This window comes from Pantherophis guttatus, chromosome 3 (assembly GCF_059756535.1).
Source record: "Pantherophis guttatus breed Tessera chromosome 3, ASM5975653v1, whole genome shotgun sequence".
In the NCBI taxonomy this organism is placed as follows: domain Eukaryota; kingdom Metazoa; phylum Chordata; class Lepidosauria; order Squamata; family Colubridae; genus Pantherophis; species Pantherophis guttatus.
In genome coordinates, this window is record NC_142065.1 from 172,643,353 (window position 1) to 172,660,445 (window position 17,093).

Below are 17,093 nucleotides of genomic sequence, written 5' to 3' on the forward strand. Positions count from 1 at the left end.
GTCTTGTGTCCTCAACTTTTAATTTTTAAAAAATTAATAACATGAATGAAAAGGTAGAAGGAATGCCTGTCAGATTTTATGCAGGTGACATAAAGTTTGGTGAGAGAGTTAATACTGTATAAATTCGATTAGTCATCAGGAGATTGGCCTTGATGGCCTTTCACTTCCCTAATTCTGTATTTATTACGTCATCCAATTTGTACTTCCTGAAAAATACGCTGTGTCATAATTCACATTTTTCTCACATTTTCCCACCACACTGCATTTACAGCTCAAAAAAAAACTCTGGGATTTTTAATGCAAAAATGGGCTTAAATCCTGGGAAATGGACTGCTATTTTTTCTTCTTGATTGACTGGAAAGACACCTTCTTCAAAAATATTGAAAATAATGAATTTCCACAGTTCTGAAATTCTGAATAAATGACTCTTACTTAGCCAACACACCATGTAGTTGTGTTGAGCTAGCTAGGCTCAAATTGGCCACGTAACAAGTGGAAACCTACTTAGCTAACACCAAATGTGGCTTAAATGTCACTCAACCTGTCTTTCTTGTGAAGCCCATTTGCACTGATAGATGTCTGCTTTGGAGATAATGGAACAAGAAATAGATGTCAGGTTGTATACTGATTTCTTCTGAGGTGCTCATGCAGAGGTGAATCAAACACTCCTGTTTAATCATTTATGTGAGAATTTGCTACCTGACTCAAGGTCACAGAGGATAGTTATGGACTGTTAGCCAGAGTTCCAGTACACTGCAAGAACTAAAAGAGGTAGGTTTATGTTTTACAATATAATAAATTAATAATAAAAATATAATAAATTAATAATAAAACATTAAAACATTTTCCACAAGGGAATTATTATATATACACCCTGGCTATTGCAAAGCAGTGATGGAAACACACAATCAATTAGGATTGAGGCAAATGATAAAGTATAAGTGAATGTGATGCAAAGCTTGGCATTGTTCAACTAGTTTTTATGCAACCATTAGCAAAACAATTGGCATAATTAACACAAGCATTCCATCCTGCAATAACTTGTACAATCACCTAGGAAATGTCTGAAGCAATGACACAAACTATGAAAAACTATTTTGATGAATTGATTGCTGTTCTTATTTTAAACTGATAACAGCATTGCTTTGATTACCTGACAGTATATCAGGTCTCTAGTTCCTACTGTACTTGATGTGGTTTTGACAAGCCATAGAGAGCATCTGCAAAAGTTTAAGCCTTCTGCCTGGAAATGAAACAGTTTTGTCACATGTTGATGAATGACAGTAAATTAGTTTGAATTCGTTTATAAAATATATACTCAGTCCTAACTGAGGCCTCAGTTTATAAAATATATACTCAGTCTTCGGTGTACTTGGAGCTCAATTCCATTAAGATCAGGGAAAATGTAAGCCTTACAGAATTTGCGATCAGAATCAGAGGCTTACAGGAAAATAACAGTGATGATCTAAGAAAAACATCTGCTCAAGTTCTGGCTGGGATCTTAAAGGTTCATCCTGAGGAGGTATTCTGTAAAATTGATAAGGCCTATAGAGTAAATTCTTGGATTGCAAAGCAAAGGCAACTGCCTAGAGATGTGGTGATTTATTTTATAGATAAAGAAATAAGAAATGATATTGTGCAAAAATCCTTTAATTCTATTCTACAACTGTATGGGAGAAAAATTTGGATATATAAAGAATTGCCGCCTAAGATGTTAAGAGATAGAAAGAAATTTGGACTTTTGGTGACTGAGCTAAGAAAACAAAATATTTCGTTCAGGTGGGATGTCCCAGTGGGTATAATATTGAGATATCAAGGAGTAAGATATCAGTTAAATACTGTTGAAAAAGCGGAAGAATTTTACTACAAGGTCCTTAAAAAGCAAAATCAACAAGAGACAAAAATTCAAGAAAAGCAGAAGGAGATGGAATTAATGAAGAAACAACAAGTTATAGAGGTCTCCACAGATGAGCCGCTTTTGGATTCTCTCTCAGAGGTCTCAGCTGGATTATTTAATATAAGAGAGGCAGTTCCGGACCCTAATGCAATGATTTATCAAGCCACAAACCAGCATGGAAGTCAATCAGTCGATATACAATTTACAGAACCAGAAAGATTTCAGCCACAAAAGCAAAACCAACGAGATCAAGTTATAGATCAGCATGAAAACCAAATAGTCGATACACAATCTACAGAAAGGAATTTAGGATGGAGATCCAACCCACAAAAAGTCAAGAAAAGAAGAAGTAGGTCTCACAAAACCAAAAACTTTTAAACTAAACAACAGTGTAATGCCAGTTACTTATGAGAGGACTGAATATACGAAAAGATAATGGGCAAAGTATTGGTTTATTTTATCCTGAGGAGAGTGACAGATCCCTGCAGTGCTGAATTCTTCGGGATGTGAAAAAGGCCTTAAATCGAATGGTTGGAAATATCTTGTTTGTTTTTTGGATTTCTTGATAAATATATTACGTGTATGCTGAGTTACATGGCAAGAGATCTACTGGATTGGGGCACGCAGAAGATCTGGTTGTTACCCTATTATGGTGGTTGGAATTAATAATCTGGATAAAAGACACCTCTATAGACATTATATGGAATATAAATTAGTTAAATTAGGACTTATTGTATAGTCTTATAGTGGAAGTATGTTCTGAAATGTTATATCGTATGGGGGGTAGTAAAAGGGTAGATCATGAGCGGAAATCGTTAAATTGGGAGATATAATCACATTATTATGTTAAATTAGGAGTTATTAGATAATGTTATAATAGAATGTCACTTTGAAATGTATATTATAGTATAGTATAAGGGGGATATGATAATTTTATTAGAAAGAAAGGGTCAGCATATGGAGATGGAGTAAGTTGATGGTAAAGTATGATATAATCTGTTATGAATTTGGGTTTTATTATGAAGAAGTCAAAGGGGAAGGGGAGGGGGAGGGGGTTAGGGAGGAGGGGGGAAAGGGGGAAAATTTGTATTTGAAAAACTTTTTCAATAAAAAAAAAAAGATCAGGGAAAATGATTTTCAAGTTAATGTGGCATATATTGAATACCACTCTGATCTGGCGCTCTATTTTCAGTGGTAGAAGTGGCAGATGTCCGACTGGAGACATGTATAGGCAAAATAATGTATTTGGTAAAACATAGTTAATCTAGTTTTCATATACTTCTGACAAAATATTCTATTTTCTGCGATGACCTTGTGGTGTACTTTAAACTTTATTTTCTGCTCTTTCTAGTGGAAGAAACAGTACTGAGACAGGTACAAGCATTGCAAAATGTCAAGTATTTAATCAGATCATTAGAAATTGCCACAGGAATAAAAAAAGGATGTTGTTAACCTGAATTTCCACTCATCCCTTTTCTCTAGATATGTCCTTACGATTTCACACTTTTATAAGAACAACAAATCAATTATAGGAGCCAATAAAACCCAGAAGAGAATTCATCTCAAATATAGTAGTACCAAGGACTGGTTAATATTTGGGCACTGAATTTCTTTCAACATCAAGCCAACCAATGAAGCAGAAATAATAATCCATTATGGGGAATAACATCTTGTTACCTTGAGCCTAGACTCCTATGCATACTTGCCACAAAATAAATGTCAGTATAAATAGTAAAAATTCTGATAAATATATTCAAGGTTATGTTATAACTGAATGGGTTTTAGTTCCTCATACTAAAATACATCAGTTAGGATTATACTTCACACCATACATTCATTCATCATGAGCTTTTGATAGAAAAAAACCCCCGAATAACAGAGTTGGAAGGGACCTTGGAGGTCTTCTAGTCCAACCCACTGCTTAGGCAGGAAACCCTACACCACTTCAGACAAATGGTTATCCAATATCTTCTTAAAAACTTCCAGTGTTGAGCATTCACAACTTCTGGAGCCAAGTTGTTCTACTGATTAATTGTTCTAACTGTCAGGAAATATCTCCTTAGTTCTAGATTGCTTCTCTCCTTGATTAGTTTCCACCCATTGCTTCTTGTTCTGCCCTCAGGTGCTTTGGAGAATAGCTTGACTCCCTCTTCTTTGTGGCAGCCCCTGAGATATTGGAACACTGCTATCATGTCTCCCCTAGTCCTTCTTTTCATTAAACTAGACATACCCAGTTCCTGAAACTGCTCTTCATATGTTTTAGCCTCCAGTCCTCTAATCATTTTTGTTACTCTTCTCTGCACTCTTTCTAGAGTCTCTACATCTTTTTTACATCGTGGTGACCAAAACTGATGCAGTATTCCAAGTGTGGCCTTACCAAGGCATTATAAAGTGGTATTAACACTTCACGTGATCTTGAGTCTATCCCTGTGTTTATGCAGCCTAGAACTGTGTTGGCTTTTTTGGCAGCTGCTGCACACTGCTGGCTCATATTTAAATGATTGTCCACTAGGACTCCCAGATCCCTCTCATGGTTACTACTATTGAGCGAAGTGCCACATATACTGTACCTGTGCATTTTGTTTTTCTTGCCTAAATGTAGAACCTTACTGTTTTCACCATTGAATTTCATTTTGTTAGATAGCACCAATGTTCAAGTCTGTCAAGATCCTTTTGTATCTTAATCCTATCTTCTGGAATTTTGGCTATTCCTGCTGGCTTGGTGTCGTCTGCAAATTTGATGAATTCTCCATCTATCCCCTCATCCAAATCATTGATGAAGATGTTGAAGAGTACTGGGCCTAAACCGGAGTCTTGGGGTACTCCACTGCATACTTCCCTCCATGTAGATGCAATTCCATTTAGGACTACACGTTGAGTGCGGTTGGACAGCCAGTTACGAATTCATGTGGTGGTGATGCTGTCTAACCCACATTTTTCTATTTTATCTAGTAGTAGGTTTCTATTTTCTATTTTATCTAGTAGTCTACTTTATCAAATGCCTTACTGAAGTAAATAGATTTTTATTTAGCATGCAATGTTAACCCAACAAATAATTGTTTGCTGAATAAACTGTACTTAAATAACCATGGTTTAATGCAATGTATGAACCCAATATTAGTTGTACTTGGAGTAGTTCCACTGAAACCAATTTTAGCCATGACCCACTGATTTTAATGGAACTTTGTTAAGCATGAATAGGTTATATCCAATTGATTGGTGCAATGTAAAAAGACAGTTAATTGCATTAAATAGTTCAATAGTTAGTTGCACTAGTTGCATTAGTTGCACTCTGTCCAAGAATGGAATTGCCTTCTCTACCATGGGGGTGGGATAGAATTCCTCCCTCCTCCTCTGGTTGGACAGTCAGTTCAGTCAATGGGTCTAAATGCTTTCTGCCCTCTAACTATAAAGAAAACAATTAGCATTCTTAAATGCTGCTTAATTTCAATAATAGGCTAGAACAGGAAAACTTCAATTATACACAGGCAAGGCAAAAATATTGTTGTTAAAGAAAAAGCCAAATTCTGAGATTACAGTCAAGGCTGTCCTAGATAGCATTGTACTATTCCTAAAACAAGAAGTTCATAGAACATCCTTACCTCAAAGATCTGGCAGATCCTGACCTTCTTAGCTATCTGGAAGACTGTTAAGAGCTGGCTTGTCTCCCACATGCTGATACAAAAATGGTGGTGTTGCTTGCGTTGGAGGGGAATGGTTGTGACAGGAAGTTCTTGCTTTTGTTGTTCTAGATAGGTTTGGGTTTTTATCACTGTTGTGAGCCACCCAGATGGGCAGCAAAGTAAGACTTTTAAACTAATAGTTTCAGAGTGTTCCGTGACTGAAGTGAGACATGGATCATAAGGACAGGTCCTTCTGAAGATGCTCCAATTGCCAGAAGTTTAACTATCAGGGACACAGGAAATTGCTTTTTCTAATGTAGCTCTCAGGCTATAGTGTGCACTCCTGAGGCAAGTGGGTTTGCTAAAGTTCCCACTTAAAGTCAATCACTAAAATAATGAATGTTATTTTAACATTAGTTAATTATTTTAGTTACTGCTTTTAAAGTTGGTTTTGATTTTTAAGCTTGTTCTGTTTCACATATTTTTCATAGTTGTAAGATGCCTTGAGTATTGGATTAAACAGAAAGATGGACTATAGATTCAATAGTAAATAAAATAAATATAACGGGTTTTTTTGCAAGTGATTTGGGCTATTTGGCATGTGGGTGAATCTGGGATTCTAGACTGAGGGAACATTTGTATATATATATATATATATCTGTACCATAAAATGAAGATGTAGTTATGAACTATTGCAAACTATTGTATTAATTTCTCAGGCAAGCGCAGTTTTGCTTAAGATCTTAGAAGGAGTCACAGGGACGTTCCTAGGAAGAAAAACACCAAATGAGTATCCAGGTTTCAGAAAAACTAGAAGGAAATGAGATTAGGTAGTTCACATAAACAAAATATAGATAAAACAAGAGATTTTTTTTATTGCTTTACTGACTAAAGCAAGACCTTTGATTCTGCAGATCATACCAGAATAAGAAATATATTAAGGCTAACCAGTGTACTAAAATACCTGATTTAAATAATGGCAGAAATTAATTTAGGAAAGAAATATGGACTAAGAATAAATTCCCTCCTGATCATGCAGTGGGGTTTATGTGAGGTTTGGTTTTTTTATATGAGTTAAAGTCTAAATAAAACTCCCCTTGAAACAGAGAGTTGATCTAAAATTTGCTATACAGCTATGATGCCCATGTCTGAATGTGTGAATGTGTGAATGTTTTCTTTTGGATGAAGTTTGCCTTCGTGCTCCTAATTTCATTTTGCAAAATGTATCAGCATCTTTTATTGGTAATGATACACCAGTTGCAATGTAGCAAAATCTATGCTTATCTCCTAGTTTTAAAGCAACTAACTGAATTGTCTCTTCAAACACTATTTTCTTCATATCATAGTACTATATGATATTGTTGTAAGGTCCTATGAAGTTTTAAAAAGTCATTTTTATATCAGTGCAATAACAGGAGCCTATTAGAAATCAACACGGCATTGTCATTAATGAATGCAGTCACAATGACTGTGACTGTAGGCCTGTGAATATTTGGCAATTGCTTTTCAGTACTGAAGATTCTATTGAAAAGCTTGCCATGTGACCACTTCTTAAAAATGAAAAGGAATAATTAATGTACCGTTCAATGCTGAAGTTGTATAAGGAGGTTTATTATGCTGTCACTCCAGCAAAAAAAGTCATATTGCTTCCATTGAACTGAATTTTATTTTGAATTAAAATTACAATTAAGACTTCAAAAGGTACACACTGTCTGAATGAGGAAGGGAACATTTGGGAATTAAAGATATAAAAAGTCATGGATCATAATTCTTTAGTATTGGTATCTCATGAGTATGCTCATGGGAAAACTAGAATGATTTTTTTTTTAAAAAAAAGAATCCATGCCTTAATAAAATGTATGTATAATTTATGTGCCATATAATCCTAATTCCTGGAATTCTAAAGCTTGAAAATTTTTATCTTGAGACAGTCGCTAATGCTCAGTACATAGAAGGCTAAAATGGGAGAATCAGATATACAAGGGTTGTACAAAATATTAAACAAGGCAGTTTTCAAACCTATTGGTGCCTATTCCCAAAATTAAGTTCAAGTCAGATAAGAAAGGACTCAGTAAACACAATTACAATTTAATTGTAAACACAATTAAAGGTGGAAGAGGTTAAAGCAAGGCTCAATTCTGCTCAAGACTAAAGAGGCAGACTGATAAAATGATGAAAGGATCTGATTTTACTTGAAACCAGAGCTGGAGTAGAAAGGCTGCAAATATTGAACAGGCAGGTTCAAAGTTAGAATTAAGGCTGCAAGACCAATTTTCAATCCCAGGGAATATATGCCTGAGCAGACATGTACAGTATAGGATTACTGTATGCTATTATATTGATCAAGCAAGGATAGAAAGTTATTATTTTCAACATGTGCAATAAAGCTCCTCCTCTTTTTTCTTCTCATTTAACATTTTTATTGAGTTATAAAATATTATAAGATATAAAATACAAAAATAAATAGAAGTGGGGATGAAGAGGAGGGAAAAGAAGTGAGGAAGGCTAAGAAGAAAAAGAAAAGAAAAAGAAGCAATGACTTCCGACTCTCTATTGCAGTAAAATAAGGCTTTAGCATCAAATCACAGCTTTTTGCTTTTTCATAATAATATGAACAAGCCATTTCTATAAAGATCTATCAATCTACTTGGTAAAACCCAAAATCAAAATTTCATTCTTTTCCACTTCAAGCACAAAGTTCAGAAGTGGTCTCCATATGGAACCAAAAGTACTTAATTCTTTTCTTTTAATCAAAAAAGTCAATGTTGCCATTTCACCAACTCCATCAACTTCTGCAACCATTCGTCCATAGTAGGAATCGAACTATCCTTCTGTTTTTGTACATACAATAATCTTGCTGCTGTCAACATATATAATAAAAAAGTCCCAAATCTTTTCTCCAGTTCTTTTTTCATTAGCCCCAAAAGGAAAAGTTCTGGTTTCATTTTTATCTCCATTTTCAAAATTTTCTGTATTAAAATAAGAATCATACTCCAATATTTTTTTTGCTTTATCACATGTCCACCATAGATGATAAAAAGTCTCTTCTTTATTTTTACACTTCCAACATTCATCTGACATACCTTTATATATCTTAGATAATTTATCTGGTGTTAAATACCAATGATACATCATTTTATAGAAATTTTCTTGTAGATTATAATTTAATGAGCTCCTCCCCCTTTTTTATGGAGAAAATCTATTCCGCTCATACAATTTCCTGTATAATTCATGATTATAATTATTTTTGTCTTTACACCTATCATTATTTGCTTTGTTGTCTACATAGTTTGAAAGAAGATATATCTTATATTTTTTGGAAGATATATCTGATATTGTTTTTCTGTTAACTGTATTTTAGGTACAAAAACTCTAGACCATACTCTTTCCTCCTTTCCACTTGGTCCTGCACACAGTATTGATTTCTTCTTTCTTTCTCTTTTTACAATGATTATTGATCGCTGCTAGAAAGGCTGTTATTCCTGTTGAAGTGTTTGTAATGGCCTTCTTCTTGCATTTAAACAAAATACTTTCCTTGGTTGTTGTTGTTTTTTAAAAAAATCTGATTAGCACGGGTCTATATTTAGGTCGATGGCAAGAGATACTCCAACACTCTTTATTTTAAGTTGTATTCCTGACTTTCTCTCTCTACATCAACCTATTGCCCCTTTCTCATTAAATCATTAGTACTTGTTCAGTAGTTGTTCAAAACTTATAGGTGCTGAACAACCTGTTGTTGTTATTTTTCATCAGACCTTATTTGGAGTGAGACTATTATTTTACAAGACCATTATCTTTTTTTTTTTTTTTTTACATAAAATTGATGGAGTAATGGATTTCTTAATTAACAACTCAATTTTACATATGTTTACTCAGAAGTAAGCCATTCGATTCAGTGAGACTTAATTTTAAATAAGTTGATGGATATAGTCTACAGTTCTATATTATTGATAGGACAATATAATAAAAAGATGGAAGTGGCTATTGATTTGATATTGAAAATCCAAAACTTCAATTTCCTGTGTAAAACAGTGGTTTTGTTTAATAATGTATTGGTCATGCAAAGAACGTATATTTAGAATACATCTCGTAGTATAAATAGTCCCTATGATACTTAATCCCTGACTCAGCATAAACATAACTTTACCCAAAGAGGGGTAAGTGATGGCTACCATTTTATGTATGTGCAAAATGGCAGTTGACCTTTTTTGATAGGCAGAAAAATCAGCTTGAGCAAAGCTCTTGCACAACCCACACTTATCTGTAGTTTGCTTACCTACCTAGTTATCATCTATATGACTGACCAATAACTAAAAACTACTCAATGCTCAGTGTGATTTGTCTTGGGAATTATCTAGAAATCCCAGGGCTGTAATATAGACTTTATTTATTTATTTATTTATTATTTATTTAATTTATATGCCACCCTTCTCTGGAGACTCAGGGCGGCTTACAATGCATTAAAAAAAAACATTATAAAAACATTTAAAAATTAAAACATTAAAATCTATTCACACCATTCATGGCCGGATCTCACAAGATCGCAATAGCGAGATCAATGGCCCCAGGCCTGCTGGGGCCGTTGACTTCATTTGCATATATGTCTCATGCTAGTCCTTTTGTTGAAAGCAACATTATACAAAGTACAGAATTGTTAAGGAATCAGTTGCATCTGGTTGAGACAAACTGATTTTTATTTTTTCTTTATGGAGTGAAGAATACTGTGCCTCAATGACTACAAGGAAGAAGTGTGGTAATACACTGTTTTAAGTGCATTGTCCAAACAGTGAATGAGATCTTACATCCTTTAAGTGATACCTCTCATTTCTATAACAAAACTGTTTTATATTCTCATAAAATCTGTTATTTTCAAAACAAACTTTGAAGACTCTACAACGGGAAGGAGTGGGTGAAAGGAAAACAGACTTTGGAAGGGTTTTAAATAGGAGTAGAAAATTGAAAATCTAAAAAACAGTTACTTAAAATTGAGAATTTGGTTTAACATTCAACATTAAAATAATGAAATGTAAACTTAAAATAAGAGTTTTGAATACACTTGTAATTATTGTTGAGAGGTCATATGTGCGCAAATTTCCTTTAATTTGGTTAAGGTATGTCTGCATCTGTGGTTTGTTGGTGGTTTGGCGAGTTGTATTTATCTTTCTTACAGGAATGAGGTTTTTGTTCAGCATGTATTGTTTACCTGCATTGTTTAAGAAGTGTCCAGTAATTCATATTTATTGGAAGGAAGGCATTGTTTGAGACAGCTGCCTGTCTAGCAGTTTTTATTTTCTCCTTTATTTTGGCTTTCTATATACAAAGGCACTAAAGTACCTTGACAGTCACAATATAGCATAACAATGTTCAGTTATACTATTTTCTAAAATATTCTTTCTTCAAAAGCTATATGGGAATATGAGATGAGTATGTTAGGAGAAACAGTTGTTATGAATGAAATGGGAATGGGATACTTAAGGAATGTGTGAGTGTCCAAACAAAAAGAATAGATTCAAGAATGAATGGTTGTCGAATTTCTTTTTGGGAAAAAAGTGGGTTGTATGAAAAACTGACTATAGGAAAGATATAGATTGAGATAGTTTGCTCATATAAAGAGACTACATTAGGATTAAATGGATTAAAATGCAGAACACTTACATGAAGTGAGAACTGAGAGGAAGATAAAGACCAAGAAAATTATGTTTGGATGCAAACAAGGTTCTCCAAAGAATGAAATAAGCAAACTACAAAAAGGTGAAGCAATGAGTGAACATTGCTGAATGAACATTGCTGAACCCAGGAGAAAAACAAGACATATCTATGAGTATTTGTACGAGTAGATTCTTTGCTTCATAGTAATGCTATGCTTACCTGGTTCCCTTGGAGGTGTTAAAATAAAAACTCAGCATTGTGTTCTTATACAATATATCAAGAAATGATGTTGGAAGTAAAGAAAATAGGTAGCTAGAAATGTGCTTTGTTTATGAATTTTATAGTCTGCGCACGTACGTGCGCTCACATACACACACACACACACACACACACACACACACACATTAGTTAAAAATGAAATAAAGGAAGTTGTTATTTTGTGGAGAGTAGCTGACAAAAATGGAATTAAAATAGACAATGTATAATGGTGAATACAGATTTCAGCTGTCCTGGTTTCACTTTTATATCTACCAAAGATAAAGCCCAAGAAACTATGATAATAATATAGAATGCTTGAAAAGATTGTCTAAAGTTTTATTTCATTTTAATTTTGTTTCTGGTTTTTTTAAGTGCTGGTGATACATTTTTTGGAATGTAGCCCCAATCTTCCATCATTGCCACTTTGAAGCAAAGGATGACCAGCATCTAAGGCCATTCAGGAAATATTCTGTTTATTTCACCCCCCTCCCCCAGAAGCTGTTGTGAAAGATCTGCCACAATTCACAAAAGAGCTTGCTAACTGGATTAGACTTTTTTTATTTGACATATATGTCTTGCTTGTCCCAAAGGTGCTTTTTCAGGAGGCAATTGAAATATAAATAATATAATATAAATATTATATTATAAATATAATATACATGGCGCTTCCATGTAACACCACTCCTGCGCGAGCTGCACTGGCTCCTGGTGGTCTTCCGGGTGTGCTTCAAGGTGTTGGTTATCACCTTTAAAGCGCTCCATGGCATAGGGCCTAGCTCTCTTCGAGACCGCCTGCTGCTACCGACGACCTCCCATCGACCCGTGCGCTCCCACAGAGAGGGCCTCCTCAGGGTGCCATCAGCCAAACAATGTAGGCTGGTGGCCCCCAGGGGGAGGGCCTTCTCTGTGGGGGCACCTACCCTCTGGAATCAGTTGCCCCCAGACATAAGGAGAATCCAAGACCTCAGCGCCTTCCGCAATGCCCTTAAAACCCATTTTTTCCAGCAAGCTGGGCTGGCTTAAGAAGAAATTTTAAATGTTTTAATTGGTTTGTGATTTTTAATTTGGGGGCCAAATTTATATATATATTAATTGTTTCTAATATTTATATTTCATGTTCTTAATTCTGGCTGTACACCGCTCTGAGTACTCAGGGAGAAGGGCGGTTTATAAATTGGAAATAAAATAAAAATAAATAATATAAATCCTGTAATATAAATCCTTCCATTCCCCACTCTAGCGCAAATGTGGAAGTCGACCAATACACCATCGGAAGAAACAATAATTAAAAAAATTCTCGAATGTGCCGAAATGGACAAATTAACGATGGAGATCAAAGAAAGAGACGACCCGGAATATTACAAAGTATGGAACAGATTCTATACATGGTTAGAAAGCAGAAATCAAATTAAGAAATAAGAATATAAAGTAAAATTTGATATTAATATACTGGATATAAATGTAAATAATGACCCTGCTTACAAAAAGGTTACTTATGAATATTTAAAAATAAAGAGAAGGAATGAGAAGATAAAAGTTAAGAGTAAAGACAAAAGTTGATGCAGAAAGTTGTAAAATTATATACTATTGTTATTACTATACTATACTAATACTGTTGTTAGTATTGTGTTTTAATGTTTGATGTAAGTGTATGTATTTTTGTTTTTTCCCCTCTTATTTTCTTTTGCTATTGTGTGTTTGGTTTTAAAAATGTAAAATACTCAATAAAAATTATTTTTAAAAAATCTTTCCATTCCCCACTATCCTGTCTCAGCTGAAGAAGCTTCTTTGATGAAAAGTGAAACATCTTCAAAGCAAAAAACAAGAAAGTCCAGTTGCCTCTTGAAAAAACACCTTTGGAACAGCCATGACCTGGATGACTGAGAATCTGTACAGACATATTGTATGTCTTGCTTCTGATATATCAGGATTTGCTACCTTTTTAATCCAGCTTGGAGGGTTTTTTAAAATCACTTCTCTTAAAAATAAATATATTTCCTAGAAGGAAATGAACCATAGCATGTCAGTCACTCCCCCCCCCGTCCTCATTATCACCTGGAGTTTGCCCAAATACATGTTCATTGCATTTGATGACACTAACCATCTCATCCTCTGCTGTCCCCTTCTTTTGCTTTCAATCTTTCCAAACATCAAGGTCTTTTCCAATGAATCCTCTCTTCTCTTCTCATTTGGTAGCCAAAGTATTTGAGCTTCATCTTTGTGTCCTTCCAAAGGACATTCAGTGTTGATTTCCTTTAGGATTGACTGATTTGAACTCCTTGCAGTTCTCTCTTCTCTTTTGCTGCCAAAGTATTTGAGCTTCATCTTTAGCATCTGTCCTTCCAAAGAACACTCTGGGTTGATTTCCTGTAGGACTGACTGATTTGATCTCCTTGCAGTTCTAGTTTGACCCTAATGCATTTGAGGTTAAATTCTCCAAGGCGCCAGCATATTTCAGAATGGATATTATATTAAAATACTTGACTCAGACAATGCGCTAGTTTTTTGTACAGAAGAAATATTTAATATTTGTTCACAAGTGGACAGATGTGAGTTAAAAATATTTTTCCTAAGGTGAGAATTAACCTATTTTCATTATGGTCGAAGATAACTAATGGAATTGTTATTGCTGCAGGACTGGCTTCAGCTCAAGATAACAGAATTTTCTACCCGCTCCTTGTACACAACATTTTAAGCTGGAAATAAATGAAGCCTCTTCTGAGGATATGGCAAGTGAACATGGTGGTGATGGTACAAAATTGTGTCTGCCTGTTCTAATCACCTGCTTGGGGAAGGCAACTGAGCAATTCTAGGCATTGTTTATACTGTAATTGCTAGAGAGTAGGGCTTCCAGTATTCCATAGCCCAGTGGAGACTATGAAGGATAAGATGACTGGGAAGAGAAAGAAAGAATTTAGTGCAAGGATTAGAAATAACTGGGAACACAAAGAGGTAGACGTACAGGAGATAATAAATATAAGAAGTTTTACATTTTCTGTTCCTTGTGAAACAATGCCGATTATACAGTAGAACATTAAATAGTAAATATAATAAAAGTCTGAAGAGAAATAACACCTAATACCTTGCTACCAGTAAAATTTATATGGACTTCCATTATTCTTTTATGAGCAAAAGAGAACCCTGTCAAAAAGTTGAATGTTTATGAAAAAAGTGAACTTCTAGGTTTGTAGAACTTTCTCTTTTGTGCTGCAAGCTGGAGATTTATCTTCCTTCTCAGTAGTCACATCATGGTCCTCGATTCATTGTCTTCCCCCCTGGGCTGCCCTGTTTTTAATGTCTCTTGCTGCCGAAATGACCATCTCAAGGGACAACTGGACACTTTGCAGAGAAGCTGCCCTGTTCTAATTGTCTGCTCAATGGTTGTAATGGTCTGTCAAAAATGACTGACTCATCCATCTTAAGAGTGTTTAGGGACATAAGAGAAAAGTGCATTGCCTGCATTTTAAAAAGCTTCACTGACTTTTCCTTTTGGCTTTATATTTTTCAGACTTTAGTAAAGCATCACTGACAGAAAGAGAACTGAAGTCAACTTTATCCCAACTTGTGTTTATTAAAATAATTTGCTTTTCATTATGTTACATGAATCACACTCAATAATGTTTGGCTTAATCATTATAATTATAGGGTACCTTGGGAATTAAATTAACTGAAATACATTTAATAAAATAGCAGGTTTCAAGAGCTTAAGAAACTCTAAGAAAGAAGTATTAGACACTGGAATCATTGAAGCTATGGGTGATTATTATTTTTTTTCTTGTTATTTAATGAGAGACAGTTTCTTGCTTGATTATTACAGAATTATGTTTTTATTTCATAGCAATCAAACCTGCTTCAAGGAGAAATAAGCTCTCAAGTACATAAGAAGATACAGTGGGGTAATTAGGATTTCATACAAATCTCACTTTTTCCATTCGTGACAAGTAGTAGAAATGAAATAATTTAGCCAAAGAAATCAGCCTTAGGGATAATTTTGCTATGGGTTTCATATTTACACTAAGGTGTATTTCGTTTCTTGCATTACAGATGGATACAGGATTTTAATTTTGAAATTAAAAAAATTATTTAGCTATTCCTCTCTAGTATTTAGCTTTCTTTTTTAATGCTTGCTTATAGCCACAAGGCATCAGTCAGCTTGTTAAATAGGCATGTATGACCTTCAGAATAGTAAAGGTCATATACACCTTTATGGTTTTTCATGTTTTATAGCTACCTCTAGCAGACTGTTAATGGTATATGCTTAATGAAAAACTTATTCACAAGTGCTCATATGTTGCCAAATTGAAAAACCTATTCAAAAATGCTCTTGTGCTGTCAAATCTAATTCATGCAGCAGTATAAATTGTTCAGTAGCATGTTTCCTCACATAGAGATAGTTCCCTGTATATATGTACAAAATTGTAAATTTCTGCGTCTTACATATCAATCATATATAGGATCACCTTATATAAGAGGACACGTCTATTTTCTTTCTTTTTTCTTTTTCTTGTATGTTCATTTGCCTTCAAAGATCTCACATTCAGAATTTTTCATTACTTTTTCATCCACAAAATCTCTCAAATTTCTATCATAAACAATGAACCAACTCATGTTTTTGAAATATTTGTATTCATTGTTTTTCAGATTTAAAAAAAAAACCAAAAACATTCTCAAGCAGATAGTCTTTGAACAGGCATAGAAGGGTCTGTTTTCTTGGAGCTCCATGTGGCTCATTTATCCCAGTTTACCAGTTTCACCATTCTGTGCTGTATATGTCTGTATAAATATCTTGCTCTATGAATTATGTCCATTTATGGCATTATTATGAATTATGGCAGGGATGGTACTGATCAGTTTGGACATATTGTGGTCGGTGTGTGCAGAGGACAATTGAAATCCATTTTTATCCCATGTGTATTCACAGTATCCTATTATCAACCTTACCAAGAAGACCAGAAAAGAAATATGGCCAGAGAAGATAATTTACTTTATTGTAAAGCTACACTAACAGAATCTTGCAAGTCTGAAAGTATGATTCTCCTGCTGTCACATTTACAACCTGATAACTTAGGGAAGGTCATTTCTGAACCTCTCTCTCCACCTTCTATAGGCAATATCTATTTGTCTAGCCTCCCACAGTCATTCCCATATACTACCTTAAAGACAAAATGTCTTTAAGACTACCTTAAAGACAAAATGAGACTACCTTAAAGACAAAATGTGGCTATACTACACCAACTTGGAAGTACATGCACCATAGTGATACACATTCAGTTGTTGATAATAAAAGTTGTTGAGTACCAGAATTGTTTACTGAATTTTAAATGAGATGCTGAACTTGTACATCCATTATCATTTCTATAAGTCATTTCAACTATCTAACACCTCTGCAGGGGCCTGGGAGGTTAATGACCAAACATGCCTCATAATTCAATCCACATGACTTATGGACAAGTCAGGAACAAGTACAAAAAATTGGGGAATGTGTTATGAGATTGTGATGCATATTCCACCATTTTTATAGCATTGAGGCTTGTAAACATTTATGTTCCTTTCACTGATTTTATTTTTCAGTAATTTCAGATTAATCAGACGCAACAACCATTACACCATTTATAGGTATTTTTTTTTTAAAAGAATGTAATGTACATTATAGCACATTCCAAACA